The sequence below is a fragment of the Lycorma delicatula genome, chromosome 5 (genome assembly GCF_047948215.1).
Source record: "Lycorma delicatula isolate Av1 chromosome 5, ASM4794821v1, whole genome shotgun sequence".
NCBI lineage: Eukaryota > Metazoa > Arthropoda > Insecta > Hemiptera > Fulgoridae > Lycorma > Lycorma delicatula.
This window is the reverse complement of record NC_134459.1, coordinates 19,273,120-19,291,196: the sequence shown is the minus strand read 5'-3', so window position 1 is coordinate 19,291,196 and position 18,077 is coordinate 19,273,120. Positions and strand designations below refer to the sequence as shown.

At 27.2% G+C, this 18,077-nt stretch overlaps 1 protein-coding gene across 2 annotated transcripts in view; it reads left to right on the top strand.

Moving 5' to 3' along the window:
- The window catches only part of LOC142324777 (uncharacterized protein ZK1073.1), a 214,934-nt gene that overhangs the window by 70,932 nt on the left and 125,925 nt on the right, over positions 1-18,077 (top strand). The window lies entirely within an intron of this gene.

Genomic DNA, 18,077 nt, shown 5'->3' with positions numbered 1-18,077 from the left:
ATTTATTCGAGCGACTTTAATTTTTAAAAAAAACAAGGTGCTTTAAAAATATGCAACGTTAAAACTAAATTTTCTTTAGTTAAAAACTAAAGAAAATTATAAATTGTTTTTATAATATTTTTCTTTCCTTCTCATTATTTTTACCTATTAAATTCGTATTTTAAATATTTTATAGGCTTTTGCTAAAATAAGAGCTTGAAACGCTTTGTTGTTGTTGTTGTTGTTATTATTATTATTATTATCGTAGTCATTATAGATAAGATTTTTATTGTAATTTTTTGCTAAACTTTTTTATCTGTAAAAAATATGTCAACGAAATTTTACATTTGAAATCAATGTATTTTTTTTTTTATTATATTAAATTACATAATATATTGTAATGTATGTGTAATATTAATTGATACTATATAAAATCCGTAGTTTTTATTGTTTAATTATATTTTTTATTACAAAAATTAGATATTTTAATTTAAAAAATGTAATTTTGCGACGTAAAAATTATTTTCCGAACTAAGTGTAGTTAATATTATTATTATTATTTTACTTATTAATAATATTATTATTATTTTTTATTATGTTACTTCAGCACAATTAGTTAAAGGAACCATAAAGGTATTTTTAACTTCAAAAAATTTAAATTTATTAAAGAGAAAAATACATACAGGTTTAAACAAAATAAATATTTGCTAATCTAATATAATATAATTTTAATTCGTTATATATTTGTAGTAAGAGTATTAAATATCTAAAAAAAAAATAATTAAAAAAAATATCTACCTTATTTATGCTATTTTCCAATTTACTGCCTTTTTTATCTTCTTTAAAATACTACACTTCAAAATTTGAAATAGCTGGATTTACCATTTAATTATTTTTATCATAAATACGAGCAATACGATAGCAGAATTATACTTAATGATTTTATATTTGCAAGGTATGTAAGTAATGCGTATTTGGATATGAATGAAATGGCCGTTCGTCGTGTCAAAAAATTGCGTAATATCTCTTATTATTTTCTTATCTTTGAAATTTCATATTGTATATCTTTATTTAATGTTTATGAATCTTTTTATTAAAATATTAGAATATAAGTTTTCTTTTTTTAAGATTTTTATTTTGAATAAAGATTTATTCTGTGTGGAAATATTTATGGGATGTAACCTTGGGTGATAAATAATTTTTTTTTATATTACGAGTTACTGTACAAGATTTAATTTAGAACTGACTGAAATTCTGGAACTTTTAAATTCAAGGTTAGATCTATTTATTATTTTAGTATGCGTAATATTTAAATATATAACAAGCTAATTGTATATTAAAAATAATATTACAAAAATTTTTCTAAATTTTTTAAAACTTGCTTTATACTTTTTAGTTATTTTAATCAAATTATTATCATAGACTGCATGAGTTTAATTAGAAGGTTAATTTGGATTTCAAAAGATAACTTCATATACTGAAATTTATAAAATATCAAACAAATTTTCAATCACACATTTACCATACAAAGTAACGAAATAGTGAAGTTTTTGATTATTGATATACAATTTTAAATTAACAAAATTTTTTTTGTCGTTTATATACATTTTACAAATTTTTCCCTGTACAAAGGGATGTTTGTAAAAGTAATGGTGGAATATTGTATTGTCACCCGACCTTAGTAACTGTGGAAAATTTCATTAAGCGGTAATGTCAGGAATTATGTTAAATTAAGGATGCAAGATTTGACGACAAACGTGAAAAAAACCCGTTTGAGTTAAAGAAAAGCAGTACATTGACAAGGTGGACACTAATTTTTATTTCAGTTATTTATATATATAAGAAATTTAAAAAATAAAAAAAAAAATGAATTCATAGATTACAACAATTTTTGTAAGTGTAAGGCTAAAGCTACCGAACTTTGTAAAAAAAAATTGCCTTTTAAAATTATTTTTTTAATGAATTGAAAAATAATAATATGCGTTTTAAAAATTTGTTTTATTTTGGTATTTATAGTGTTATAATAACTTTAAAAAATATTTTATTTTAAATAGAATTGAAGAATACTTTTTTATCGTGTTTTAAAATAGAATTATTTATTTATATTTTTAATTATGTAATTTTATCAAATTTTTTTTATTCAACTTTATTTTATTATTTAAAAAAAGTATCTATTATTTCTTTTATCGGTCTATATAATCATTGTGAATACTTTTGACTAGTGGGTCAACATATTTCCTTTTTTTAGTACAATATGTAATGACACGTTCCTTGAACAGACCGATAAAAACAGTTGTGATTATTTATAGTTAAAAAGATGAAAAAATGCCAAGACGACTTGTTTACAGTGGGCTCGGCTTGTTCGGTCACACGTTACGTTGCTTCCTCATGAATTTTTACAGGAGAACGGCTAGAGAGTAAATTCTTTAAGCTATTTAAAAAGAGAAAATTAGATTAATGAAATCAAATAATGTGTTTATTTTATTTCCTTATAGTAAAGAAAATCATTTATATACAAGAGATATTTAATTTATTATTTTTATTATTTGATAAAATAATAATAATAAAAATAATGTTTAATAGTAATATATATATATTATATTTATATATTTATTTATTATATATATATGATATTTAAAAAAAAGAGAATATTGTTGTTTTTTTTTAATTTATAGTCGCATCAACAATTCAAGTCATTAGCGACTTAGTTAAATGTAATTGTACTGGTAAATGTATTGTCTTGAACAAACTCAGGCCGACCATTCCTGAGACGTGTGAATTATTGAAACCCAACCATCAAAGAACACCGGTATCCACGATCTAGTATTCATTTCTGAATAAAATCAGCTACTTTTATTAGAATTTGAACCTGAAAACTCTTGATTTTGAAATTAGCTGATTTACAACGACGAGTTTACCACTAAACTAACCCGATTAGTTAATTCAGATTACTAAAGACTGATTTTTATAACTATGTAGAAATGTAGCTCTAAAAGATCTCTTTTATTCTGATTTTCCTTCGGGAATTACCGTTCAGGTATTATTTCAGAGGACGAATGAGGATGATATGTATGAGTGTAAATGAAGTGTAGTCTTGTAGTCTCAGTTCGACTATTTCTGATATGTGTGGTTAATTGAAACCCATCCACCAAAGAACACCGGTATCCACGATCTAGTATTCAAATCCGTATAAAAGTAACTAACTGCCTTTACTAGGACTTGAACGCTGGAACTCTCGACTTCCAAATCAGCTGATTTGGGAAGACGCGTTCACTGCTAGACCAATCCGGTGGGTTAAGATCTAACCCACCGTGTTGGTCTAGCGATGAACTCGTCATCGCAAATCAGCTGATTTCGAAGTCGAACGTAAAGAGTAAAGGCAAGAGCGTAAAGAGAGTAAAGGCAGTTACTTTTATACGGATTTGAATACTAGATCCTGGATACCGGTGATCTTTGGTGGTTGGGTTTCAATTAACCTCACATCTCAGGAATGGTCGACCTGAGGCTACAAGATTACACTTCATTTACATTCATACATACCATCTTCATTCATCCTCTGAAGTAATACCTTACGGTAGTTCTGGAGCCCAAACAGAAAAAGAGAGAGTTCCAGAAGATCTTTTCACAGCTAATTGTGCAGCGTCATCTTCGGTGAAGTTCCGGTGGCACTGTTCTTAATAGTGCTCATCTTTAAGCGACTAGGATACACCATTAGTATATAATCGAATACTAGTCCAAGTTTGTTTCTCTGCTTTTTCATTTAATATGTTGATTTTTTCTTTTTGTTTCGACCACTACGGCTCAAGGTTGCGTAATTTTGACTTCTTTTTTTTACCAAAAGGTTTTCGTTCTTTCGCTATGTTGTTACCCCGTTCATCACCACGCTCTTTCTTCCGTCCATCTATTCACGTTTATACCCTTTTATTTCTCTCTGGAAATTTAGATCCTCGAATCGCTTTTCTAAGTTTATCTCTGTTTTTACATAGAGCCTTAGAAATGCTTAAGTTTTTTAGATATTTTTTTATTTATTTAAATCAGTTGATCTTTGTGGCTCTGTTTTTCGGCGTGACGTATGTATCTCGCGTAACTCAAAAACGATTAGTCGTAGGACGTAGAAATTTTGGATTTATGACTGCTGTAACATCTAGTTGTGCACCTCCCATTTTGATTGCAATCGACTGAACCAAAAATGTTCAAAAAAGCCCAAAATAAAAAAAAATTGGATTTTGGAATTTTTCTTAACTGCAGTAATAATCCCTCATTGAGAGCTTTTCAACGGTATATCATAAGTGGTACTTACTTTAATTGGTTCCAGAGCTATAGCCAAATAAATTTTAATTAATGAGATATTTAGATATTACAAGGGTAAGGCACATCGGTTTGAATCAGACTTCATTTCATTTTTTTTCTTTTAACTTTTTAAATTAAAAAAAATCTCTTTTTCCTTTTTTTTTCTTTTAATTTAAATATATTGTTTTATTAATCTCCGTTTATAAAAAAAAATTACAATAAATAATAATTCAATAATAACAATAAAAAAATATGAAAAAAAATTAGAAGTTATTAGTAAAATAAAATTCTATGTACTTTTAAAAATGTGTATATGTAATTTGAATAGTCCTACAAGGAAATCATGTGGTGTCCACATCAGACTTTTCTTATTTTGTTATTTCTTGTTCTGAAAAAAAAATGCAGACATTCTGCCCCATACAGTGGTAGGACTACAGTTTTATAGTGCCGCAATTTGTAGTTATACGACAGGAATATTTTATTGTAAATGTTCATGAGACGATAGACATTTTTCATTGTTTGTACTCTATTCTTCACCACATTTTTTTTCACTTATATTCGGTTTTATGATTTATCCAAAATATTTAAATATTTAAACTCTACTTCTTTGTTGTCAGAAATTTTAAATGTTGTTTTTATTAAATGTAAGATTTATAAATTTCATACTGTTAACAATCTATTTAACCAAAAATATATACATGTTTATTATAATATCAAACTGGTGTTAATCTTATTTTATATTATGTATAAGATAAGATTATCTTATATTATATACATATGTACACGGAAAATAATAAAAGTAAGTAGTAAAATGAAAGGAAAAATGTAAAATTTAGACTGTAGGGCTACAAGTGGTTATTAAAAGTATGACAAAAAACGAAATAAAGAGTTTCATATCGACTACTGTGACGTAAAAATGAGATATTTAATTAGAAAGATCCTAGATATGAATACCTGTCAGACATGACAATTTTCATACTTTACTTACCCTATTCCGTATTCGCACGTACAAGCACAAAATTAACTAATAAATTATAAAAAAAGGAAAGGAAAGAAAAAAGAGATAGAAAGAATATCTTTTAGAGACGAATTATGTTATCTGGTCGTTTATTAAGACATCTAGATTTGCATAATTTGGTAATAAAGGGGATATGTAGAGTGCAAAATATTTTAGATAATCATTGGAATGAATTAAGATAACTTTATTACTTTTCGATTGTTTGTCTGAACGGATAACAATTCTATTATTTTTACTTCCTTGTTCAAAGTATAAAGAGGTATTGTAATCGCGAAAAATTTCGTTTTTCAGATTTAAAGGGAAATATCCATTTTGAATAGTTTGGGCGTGAAGTCTGTACGTACGTATGTATGTTGTATAACTCAAAAACGATTAGCCGTAGAATGTTGAAATTTTGGATTTAGGACTTCTGTAACATCTAGTTCTGCAACCCCCCTCCCCTTTTGATTGTAATCGACCGAACCAAAAGTATCCAAATAAGCCCAAAATCCAAAACAAATTTGATTTTGGACTTTTTGCTGCAGTAATAAGACCTCATCGAGAAGCTTTTCAACAATATATCATAAGTGGTACTTATTTTCATTGGGTCCAGAGGTATAGCCAAATAAAATTTTAATTAACGAAATCTAGATCTTACAAAGGAAAGGCACGTCGGTTCAAATCCGACTTCATTTTCTTGTTTTTTTAATTTAAATATATTGATTTATTAATAATTATTAACCTGTGATTATAAAAAAAAAATACAATAAATAATAATTCAATAATAACAATAAAAATATGAAAAGATATCAGAAGTTTTTTTTTTTTTTTTTTTGTTTTCAGTCATTTGACTGGTTTGATGCAGCTCTCCAAGATTCCCTATCTAGTGCTAGTCGTTTCATTTCAGTATACCCTCTACATCCTACATCCCCAACAATTTGTTTTACATACTCCAAACGTGGCCTGCCTACACAATTTTTCCCTTCCACCTGTCCTTCCAATATTAAAGCGACTATTCCAGGATGCCTTAGTATGTGGCCTATAAGTCTGTCTCTTCTTTTAACTATATTTTTCCAAATGCTTCTTTCTTCATCTGTTTGCCGCAATACCTCTTCATATGTCACTTTATCCACCCGTCTGATTTTTAACATTCTCCTATAGCACCACATTTCAAAAGCTTCTAATATTTTCTTCTCAGATACTCCGATTGTCCAAGTTTCACTTCCATGTAAAGCGACACTCCAAACATACACTTTCAAAAATCTTTTCCTGACATTAATAACATCAGAAGTTATTAATGAAATAACATTTTATGAACTTTTAAAAAATGTATATGTAATTTATTAGAAGTACAAGGATGTCATGTAGTGTCCACATCAGATTTTTTTTTTAAAATTATATCATAATTCATCAATTTTAATTTATGGTAAATTAAATTTTACAAACGTGGTATTTCAGTTTTGGAAAATTTTAGTGTTTTCGACTTTCTGCACACTTAATGTTATTTCAAGTAAATTTACTAATACCTAATACCTGCCTAGATAATAATAATAATATATATATATATTTTTTATTCATTATTTACAACCAGGGTACTTTGGAACTCATTTATCTTATTTGAATATACCACAAATATGTATCAGTTTATCCTGCGTATCAAAAAAGTATTATTTCTCTTCCAGAATATTTTTTATAAGGAAATATCAGATTTTTAAATATGTTACAACTTTTTTTCTAATAAAAAACATTTTTTTACAAATTACAAAATATATATATCAGGGTAGTAAAAACAGATTCAGTTCATTGATTTATAATAAATTTGAATAAATCTACGTAAATTAAAACCATTTAATTTTACCGAATTTATATGACCGACATGAAATTGTTTATAACAAATGGTTAAAAGGTAACAAAACCTTTTTGTTTAATGGTCAATTAAAAATGTTTATAAACAGCGTGAAATAGTTTAATAAATTTAAAAAAAAAACTTGTCGCAACTTTTTTCTTTTGTAAATATCGTACTAAAATTTTATTTGAAAAAAAGAAACACTTATAATTGATTTAATATACCGTTGCTCATAAATTGTGAAAAGAGAAAAAACTACGAAATTTTATTTTTAAATTTCTAGATTTATAGATTAAATGTCTAAAAAAAGGGTAGTAAATCTTCGGTTGAAAAAAAGTTTAATGATTGTAATATCTTACGTTACGTCATTTGTCTTTAACTGACCTGTCAAGCTCATGGAGCTTGGTAAAATAAAACTCTTTCTGTGGTAATTGTATATTCAATTTCAAAAGAAAAGATTATCTTGTTTTTTTTTTCTTTTTATAACAGTGAAGTAATATTTTAAATAATTTACGTAATAATTATTTGTAGAATATTATTTATCTGGTGTAATTCTTATCTGTCTGTTCTTTTTTAAAGATTTTTATTTAAGAAACAAATTGAAGAAAAGTGGATTAGAAATTAAATCGAATTTAATGAACCATATTAATGTAAAGCGCTTATTTATTTAAGTTACCTTCTTATACTGATGTAATAATTTCTTAGACATTATTTCATTCAGAGATTAAAATTTATATTATGAACTATGCAAATGAGTTAAAATGAAAATATTCGTAAGAAATAAAATAACTTTAAAAGAAGTTAAAATAATTTTATTCTTCAATAATTACTAATCTATATTTAATGTAAATTATATGTCCCTAACTTACCAAAAGATTTTTACAATTATAATCTCATCATAAAAAGTTGACAACACAGTTGTAGGACTTTCCCGTCACGTGGCTAAAGCCGCGTTCCGGGAAAGTACTACAACTGTAGGTTGTTTCTGATGCACGGTTTACACACACATAGACACACAATTTAATTTAAAATATTTATCATTTTATTTAAACATAATATATTTTCGTTTATTTAATTCAATGATTCTGAATAAAATGTGCGCGCATACCGTATTTAATTCGCGCGGGTGTGGCGGTACTAGCGGCGGCAGTCGGCACTAACTAAAATAATGTAATTTCATAACCCACATAGAACAAATTTCGCTCGTACGACCGGCAGACTGATGTAGCCGCGAGGTTTAACGCACCAGATACCGAGCGATCGAGTTCGAGACCCAGCCAATCCGAGTTACATTTACACTTTAAATATTATTCATTTATTTAATTCTATCGCTCACCTGTGACGTCACAACATAGCAGACGACCACAATAGCATTTTTTGAGGTGTGGTGCGATCTTGCAAATATTGTTATTTTTTAATTGTTAACAAAAAAAATATGACCTTAAAGAAAGAATGTATGACCGCCAAAGAAAAATATGACCTTAATTATTGACTAAATATTGAGGGTTGCCTTGCTTTACAGCCTCATCCCCTTGACCTTTTAAGCTGAAAATTTAATGGCATCAATGTCCTACATATAGAAGTAATCTTACCGAGTTTGGTCAGTAGTTCAATCGGTCCAGTAGTTCTGGAGATATAAAATGATTTAGAGGCCAATACCGAACACACACACATATATATATATATATATATATATATATATATACGAACATTAACATCCCGAAAATTTCTATCCGGTTTTTTGGGTTCCTTAGATGTCAAAAGATCAAGATCTGGTGAAAACCGCATATGCCCAAATTGAAACGATTACAACACTTTCCATTTTATAGCTACAGCTCTGCTATAACGATATCTAGATGGGAATGTAAAAATTTTAATTCTAAAAATGAATTTATGACTCCTTAAAAGGTTTGTAAATATATATTTAATTTAAATTTTCACGTTTATCTAAATGCGTCAATATTTTTTCTGTTTGTTTTTATTTATATAAAAAAACTTTTATTTTTCTAGATAAACTTTTATAAACTTGGGGGTAATAAGAAATGAAATTTTGGTTGATTACAAAAACGTCAAACTAAAATCAGGTGTCGAACCTCGAACGTTCATTATCAGTATAGAATCGGTATCGTTATAGAATCGGTTATTTTACTTACTTTTATTTTTCACTTCCAGTAAAATACAATTGTAAATGTAAAATGTAAAACAGAAAAACCTGTTTAAAATATACTGTCAAATTTACAGTTTTTGACATTATTTGAGCTACTATTGTAAGTTAAAATACTGTCCTAGGTAACTTCTAGTTCTATTTTGCTGTAGTATCTTATTGTTATCTCAGTTGCTGCTACTAAAATAATGGACATGCTACGTGTAGGTTGCTATTTTCTTTTAATGTACAACAATAACATATTACTGCAGTAAAATAGAGAATTAAGTGATTTTCTTTTTTAGTTTTTAAACTTTAAAGAAAAGGTTGCGACAATATTTTTTCTTGGAAAAATTTGTAAAGCGTAGAGTATAAAAATTTCAATTACACAAAATCTGATTTACAACACTATTTTACTGACGATTAGGTCTCATCTAATCTTGTTTTGTATGATTTTTTTTCTTTTACTATGATTTCACAAAAGTATATATATATATATACTAGCATTCCGTCGTGGCTTCGCCCGCGCTTATGGTTACATATGATTAATTGTGTCTACCAATATTTTGTCGTTTTGAACAAATATGAGCCAAATCGGACCATAAGTACAATTTCTCGAAATATCTCGACCCCCAGTGCCACCTATCGGGTCCAATCTAATTCAGAAACCCTCGTGGGCGTGCGCACAACTCAAACTTTTAATAGAGTCTTATCTTAATTATGCAGTTGTATGCAAGTTTGTTAAACACTTTTTTATTTATTTTTATATTTTACATTTTATTCACTAATGCACTTTTTCACAGTCCTTTTTCTAAACATTTAAGAAAAAGTGTCAGAGCTTAGATACCTTTGCCTGCGAGATCTTCAGATTTCTTCTTTTTGCTTAGGTACTCTTTTGCTTGCGAAATCTTCCGGACGAATTTAAAAAGTGTAAAATTTTGTAATATGGATCTTGTCCGCACGGGTAATCTTCTACTTTCTATATAAATAAAGAAGAAAGTCTTTTTGTATATTTGTTTGTTTCTAAATATCTTGACACCGACGCCACCTGGCGGGTATAATATTTGCAAAAATATCTCTTTTCATGTAACTAATATGTATTCTGAATATGAGCGAAATCGGTTCATAAATACAATTTCTCTTAATATTTCGACCCCAGCGCCACCTAGCGAGTCCACTTTTTGCAAAAATATTTTTTTTTGACGTAACAGATATATATTCTGAATATGAGCCAAATCGGCCCATAAATACAATTTTTCGAAATATCTCGACTCCAGCGCCACCTAGCGGGTCCAAACTAATTCAGAAATCTTCGCGGGCATCTGTCTAACCATTCCCCAAAGTTTCATCGTTATCGGATGAACGGTTTAGGAAGGCATAAGAGACATACAGACAGACAAACATTCATTTATATATATATATATAGATATATGAAATCAAAATTCTCTAAATCATACATTTTCATCATAAATTTTTTTACAAAAAAAAAGATAAACTAAATATAAGCTTATGAATTCATACCGCATCGATGAATAAATCCTTTTTCAATTAACAGAAATTTAATTTATATAAATAAAAGACAATCTTCGTTTTGTGTTTATCCTAATAACTCAAAAACTACTTAACCAGTTTCGCTGAAAATTTCATAAATTATTATTGTTTGTCCCGTAAGTGTTTACATATTATCATTTCCATAATATTTAATAATATAATAATTTGACAACATAATATTTAATCACATAACTATCTGAGGAAGGCAACATTGAAAAAGACAACGATCGACATAGACAATGAAAATCGATATAGACGATATCTCTCGATATATACAATGACATTAAATTTAGTAAAAGAAGTTTTAGATTTATATAGTAGTGAAATCGGTGAGTTTTGAACTGTGGTAAACATTCCGGGAGATCATAAGAAGAAAGAAAGAAAATTAATAGGAATTAATATTGTATAATTTATTGTTTTCGTAAGTTACAAAAATGTATAAAAACGTATATAATATATTAATACATATATAAAAGATAAAACTTTTATAATTTGAAGAAACAATGCATCCAAAACGACAAAATATTAAACACACAATTCGACGAGCCATAAGGGGAGTATGTAGAAGACTTGAAACAGAGGAAGAAATAGCAGAACGACATGAAGGAATAGATTACATATGTCACGGTTACGGGCTATAGGATCATCACAAGAATGTGAAAATAATCGATTGCATCAATTGGTAACACTAGATCGTATTGTATTTCAGCATGTTCCCGTATAGGAAAACGAGCGATTGATTTATATAAACCCCATTATTTTCGTAGTATAATTTGTGAAATATAATACCAAATTTATTTAATTCATACATTCATATTTAGCTATAGCAAAGCATTGACGGGTCCGCCAGTATATATATGTATATAGAGTATGTAAGAAAATTTTGTATGACGTGTGTGAGTATGAATGTGTATTGTCACCTGAAGAAGCTTAGAGAATTCTGAGTGAAACGATGTGTATTTAATTTGTAAGTTTGTTTTTAGTTGGTTGGTTAACCCAAGAGATTAATAAAGATAATATTTTTAAGTGAAATACGTCTCTTATTATTATATTTAATTCTATCCAAACAAGAGGAAAATAAATTTAAATAAATTACATTTAAGTTAATGCTCATATATGAAAAATATATGCAGTCAAAAATGGTAAGAACACTTATCTAACTGGAGCGCTTTCGAAGTTAAATTACTTTATCTTCAGCAGTTAAAATTGCAAGGTTACACGTAAAATATCAGCATGATATGCTTTTTTATTAAAGTAAAATAAAATCTGCTTCATATACTATCGTATAATAGTGAGTGATAGTATTTCTTAAAAGTACTGGTAATGATAACCGTACAACCAATTAAAATAAGGAATCATCGTATTCAATTTGTTTATGGTTAATTTATAATTATTTTTCAATTTACAAATATATTTTTTTCCTAGTATATCTATTTCTCTATTATTTTTATAATAATAATAATTGTAATTATGTATTTAAATTAAATACACAACGTTTCACTCAGAATTCTCTAAGGTTTCTCAGGTGACAATACACATTCACATACACATCATACAAAATTCCCTTACATACTCTAAATACATATATATATATATATATATATATATATATATTAAGCGCTGTAGAGGCATATTTGGTTTCAATTACTGGCAAATAATTATATTTTTTACTCATAAAAAAAATATTTACAACAGTAAAATATAAAAATCTAAACGTAGGAAGTTTTAATTAAAGTTATGAAGGAAATTTTTTCCTTAATCTTTTCGATAAAATCAATGGATTAAAATAAAATAAAAAAATAAAAAATTATATAAATGAACATTTTTCTTCTTTAGTTCTACTGCTGCACCAGCATAGCTATAAAAAAATTATAGTTTTCGACCAAAATTTTGGGTATATTGTTTTGTTTTTAAAGTTGACATTTCAATACCACATTAGTTCAAGTTACAGAAATTTCCGAATGATGTTTTTGTACAATCATCATCTTTAGTGTTTCTTTGATCTTTTAAAGAGAAATTACAACAATGAGATGAAATTATATAGTTTTATAGAAAAAATGAAGAATAAAATTCTCAATTTTTTACTCTTACTATGACGCGAATTATTTAACTCAACGGCAAAGAAATTACCTGGTTTGTTTAATACGGTTCTGAATTTTTTAGCTAAGTAATTTATTTTTGGATGTCTGAACGTTATGTCTCGCTCTGTCTCAAAATAAACAAATAATTGTGTTTTTAATCTTATTTGGATTCATACACATAAAAAAGTGTTTACTACTTTTGAAATAAATAAGCTTGCTGTTGTAAACAACAAATTTAAATTATTTAATTTATTGCACTGACATTTGCTCTTTGTTTTCGTTTATTTACTTTACGTTCTCTTATTCGGTTTTATTACCAGTCTTTTGTTACATTTTGTTTGATCTTATTTCAAATAAATCTTATTCATTACGTGAATTTCTTCATTAAATAATGAATAAAAAAAATTTATTTGTAGAAAATTTTAAATATATTTTTTCTTATCTTTTAAGTTATTTCTATACAAAGAAAACTTTTCATCTAAAATTTTGTTAAATATTCTTTTAGTTACAGTCTTATCAACAACTAAATTCATTAGTGACTGGAATATAACGGTAAATGTACCTGTAAACGTGTCTTGAACAGACTCAGGCCGACCATTTCTGAGCCATGTGGTTAATTAAAACCCAATCACCAAAGAACACCGGGTTCACGATCTAGTATTCAAATTCGTATAAAAAACTAATAATAACTAACTAAATAAAATAATATCTTTACTAGGAATTGAAACTTAGAAGTTTTAACTTAGAAATCAGCGATGACGAGTTTTACCACTAGACCAACCTGATGCGATAATTTAGATTTCCATCCAAAAAATGTAGATTTAAAAGCCTTGGTGATTTTTTTTATACCTGTCCAGAAAGTGTTGTATCGAAATCTCTTCATATTGGATTTGTTAACCAAAAATAACATGTTAATAGCATTGAAATCTTCTGATTTGTAAGACGAGAAATTTTTTCTTTAATTTAACTATTTTTTTTTGTAATTTATTTCGTTTAGAAGATAGGATTTTTTACAATTTTGAATGTCATTTTCTTGAAATGTAGTTCAAAAATGGCTTGAGTGATTTTTTACGAATGTTGAATCCAAACTATCGTACAATTTTGAATTTAACAATAATTAGTACGTGACGAAAAAAATTAGCCAACTCGTAATTTTTCCATATCAGAATTTTTTATCTTGCATAACTCAAAAACGATTAGTCGTAAGATGTTGAAATTTTGGATTTAGGACTGTTATAATATCTTGTTGTGCACCTCCCCTTTTGATTGCAATCGACTGAACCAAAAGTATCCAAAAAAGCTCAAAATCCCCAAAAATTTGGATTTTGGAATTTTTTCTTAATTGTAGTAATAAGCCCTCATTGAGCGCTTTTTAACAATGTATCATAAGTGGTACTTATTTTCATCGGTTCCATAGCCAAATGAAATATTTCTATCTTAAAAGGGGAAGGCACATCGGTTCGAATCAGACTTCGTCACCTTTTTTTTTTAACTTTTCTTTATTTTAAATACATTGATTTATTAATAATTATTATTCTCTGATTGTAAAAAAAAATTTTACGATAAATAATAATTTCATAACAAAAAAAAAATCAGAAGTTATTAACGAAATAAAATTTTATGTATTTTTCATTTTAAAAAAATGTGTATATGTAATTTAATAGGCGTACAAGGAAGTTATGTGGTATCCACATCACATATTTTTTATGTAGTTACCAAAAATAAATAGCCCGCATATATGAATTTAATGTACAAAAATTTTTTCACTATCTTAAATGAAAATTATACAGTTTTAAATATTAAGTATGGATAAAATGATTTTGTTTTTTACAAGATATCTACCCGAGTTAAGAATTTTTTTTTTTTAATTTTGTAATTTTATAATTTTAAAGAAGAATGAGATAATTTCATCTGTATCAATCCAAATTTGATAATTTATTATTTAAATGTTTTTTGTTTTTTTTAATATTCATGTAATATTTGATAGATTGTTAATATACTGAATTTTTTTTAAAAATATGTATGTTTGAAAAATAAATAAAAAATAAAAGTAGTTAAGCAGTCAATTATTTCCAGTAAACAGAACTATATTAAACTTGGCATTAAAATGAAATTGCCTGTTTTATTTTGTAAACAAAAGCAGTTGCCAAAATAAAAAAGTGTTTTTAAATACTTAGATATTTAAGAGTTAACATTTGAGTTTGGTCGATTAAATATGTATTATGTTTATTAATTAAATAATTTTTATTTTTTTAAAATTGGTTAATAAACATTGTATTATAAAATCGATTTGTATTAATTTTAATTTTTTAATATTTTTTTTTCTAAATAGAGTTATTAACCCGCCGGATTAGTCTTATTTTTTTTCTTTTTCTGTTAGCCTGTGGAACCACCATAAGGAATTACTTCAGAGAATGAATGAGGATGATATGTGTAAGTGTAGTCTTGAACAGTCTCAGTTCGACCATTCCTGTGATGTGTGGTAAATTGAAACCCAACCACCAAAGATCACCGGTATCCACGATCTAGTATTCAAATCCGTATAAAAGTAACTGCCTTTACTAGGATTTGAACCTTAGAACTCTCGACTTTGAAATCAGCTGATAAAGCCGTATTAGTCTAGCGGTTAAACCGTCATCGCAAAATCAGCTGCTTTTTGAAATCGAGAGTTCTGAGGTTCGAGTTCTTGTAAAGACAGTTGCTTTTGTATTGATTTAAATACTAGAGTGTGGATACTAGTGTTCTTTGGTGGTTAGGGTTCAATTAACCACACGTCTCAGAGGTGGTCGACCTGAGTCTATTCGGGACTAAATGTTTACCGGTATATTTACCCTTACAATTGCAACTGAAGGCCTGGTCAGACGGTAGCAATAATTGCATTTACCTATACACACACACCCAAATCTGACAGTATCTGGAAAAACTGGTTGAAGATAGAATTCTTATAACAATGTAAAATACGAATCCTTACTTAAGCATAAATCAATTATACATTACTACTAAAGAAAAAGAGACCTCCGAATAAAAAATCAAGATGCTACCATTCAACAGTAACAGTAAAAATACTTTTAAAAATTTCCAAAAAAATTCGGATTAAAATAATATCGCGACCCGAAAAATAAATGGAACGATAAAGTAAACAAGAATTAAAAAAAGACCGCTTATGTTGGAACCCGAAAAAACCAAAAAATTAAAGGGATCGGTTGAAAATCATTCATGACAGTGGTAATTCGGCGCCTACGTTCTCCAAATCGCAGACGTCGGCTAATAAAGTAATTAATCTCTCGTTTTTCTCATCTCACATTACTCGCGTACCAAAGAATTTATTTCACCTATATTTTCTTTATCTATTCAACATCGATAAAACTACATAAAAATATAAAAGGCATGAAAATATGCGTGAATTTTTACTTCCCTGTACGAAATAAACGAAGTATTGTAATCGCGAAAAATTTCGGTTATCAGATTACAACGGAAATATCCATTTTCACCATCCCTGAATCCATTTTGACTATTTTTGGCGTGACGTCTGCACGTACGTACGTATGTATCTCGCATAATTCAAAAACGATTAGTCGTAGCAGTTGAAATATTAGATTTAAGTCTTGTAACATCTAGTTGTGGACCTCCCATTTCGATTGCAATCGACTGGGCCAAAAAAGCCCAAATTCCAAAATATTTGGAGTTTGGACTTTTTCTTAACTTCAGTAATAATACTTTCAAATCAATTACAGAAGAATTTTTTCATATGATATATAAAATCATCTACAAATTTTCTGTAGGTTAAACAATTTTTTAAATTAATTTAAAAAAATTATTGGTTGATAACGGGTTTACAGATGAGATTTCTTGTTCTTCATCATGCAGCTTATAAATACTTTGACCAATTCAATTTTTATTTATCAATAATATTTATTCTTTTCATGGTTAATAAAAATAAATTGCAAGTTTCATATACAGTAAGTATGATTTTATTTAAATTGTTTCTATGCTCGCATTTTAAAATTATTTCTGATTATGAAAGCTTACATAATAGCACTTTAAAAATTAAACCACATTTATTCTGTCAGTAAAGAAACGGAAATTAAGTTTTGAGATCTTTAATAAAATAATGTCTCTTTTATAATCCAAAACTTTTAAGATAAATTCCGATGAAAGTAAGAAACTATTATTACATTAAATAAAATCAATGTAAAAATATGTTTTGGTATAATTAATGTAGAAACTTTATAAGGCGATCTCCATAGTAATAGTCGACCGATATAATATTTTTCATGTGTGTATTACTTTTGTCTGAATTATTCATTTATCTCGCTCAATAATTTTTGCCGATTTAAAAACATTACGATCTGTGAATAAAATTAGGTTGCGTATGCACTATGTATGTTTTGTTTGTAAAGTATTTCACTAGGTTTGAGAACTTCTTGTGATTAATAATGTTAAACTTTCCACAAAATGCTATACATCAACTGTCAAACATTTTGTAGCCTATTATTCAAACTTTCATTTCTGTATTTCTCGGATAATAATTAAATTTTCATCTATTAAATTATATTTAAAGTCCAGTTTTGAATTTTAATTTTATTCTATAATATAATCAAAGTATTTAATATACAGAGTGTTTCTAAAATGGTGAGCTGGCTATAGTTTTTCGGATTCATCTTTAAAAACCAAATAAAAAATATCCTTAGGAAAAACAGCAATTTCTATTTCGTCTTTCCGCTGTGCTCCATTTTTTATTTTTATATAAAAATTTATGTCTCAAGTTCGGATAGACGAATCACATTAATATTTAGTAAACGTCTTTATAATAAAGTTTTAAAATTAGAAAAATCAGGACTTAAATATACCTTCGCAAATTAAAAAATGGCGGCCAAGTTTATTTTTCAATCCGTTATATATCCATAAATAGAACTTTTATCAAAACGTATGCTTTTATAAAATATTAAGGCTTATACTTTGAACAAAATGAAATTTTATTTTTTTAAATCTGTTAATAAATAGCCGATTTATGGGAGAAAATTTATGTCGTAATTTTGTGTCTAATTATTAGGTCTATTAATGTGAGAAAATTATTATGTAATTTGATATTAATTTACAATACTAGAATTAACAATAAATAAAAACAATTAGTATTTAATCGAATTGAACGTAAAGTGGAAGACATGAAAACAGACAAAAATTACAAAA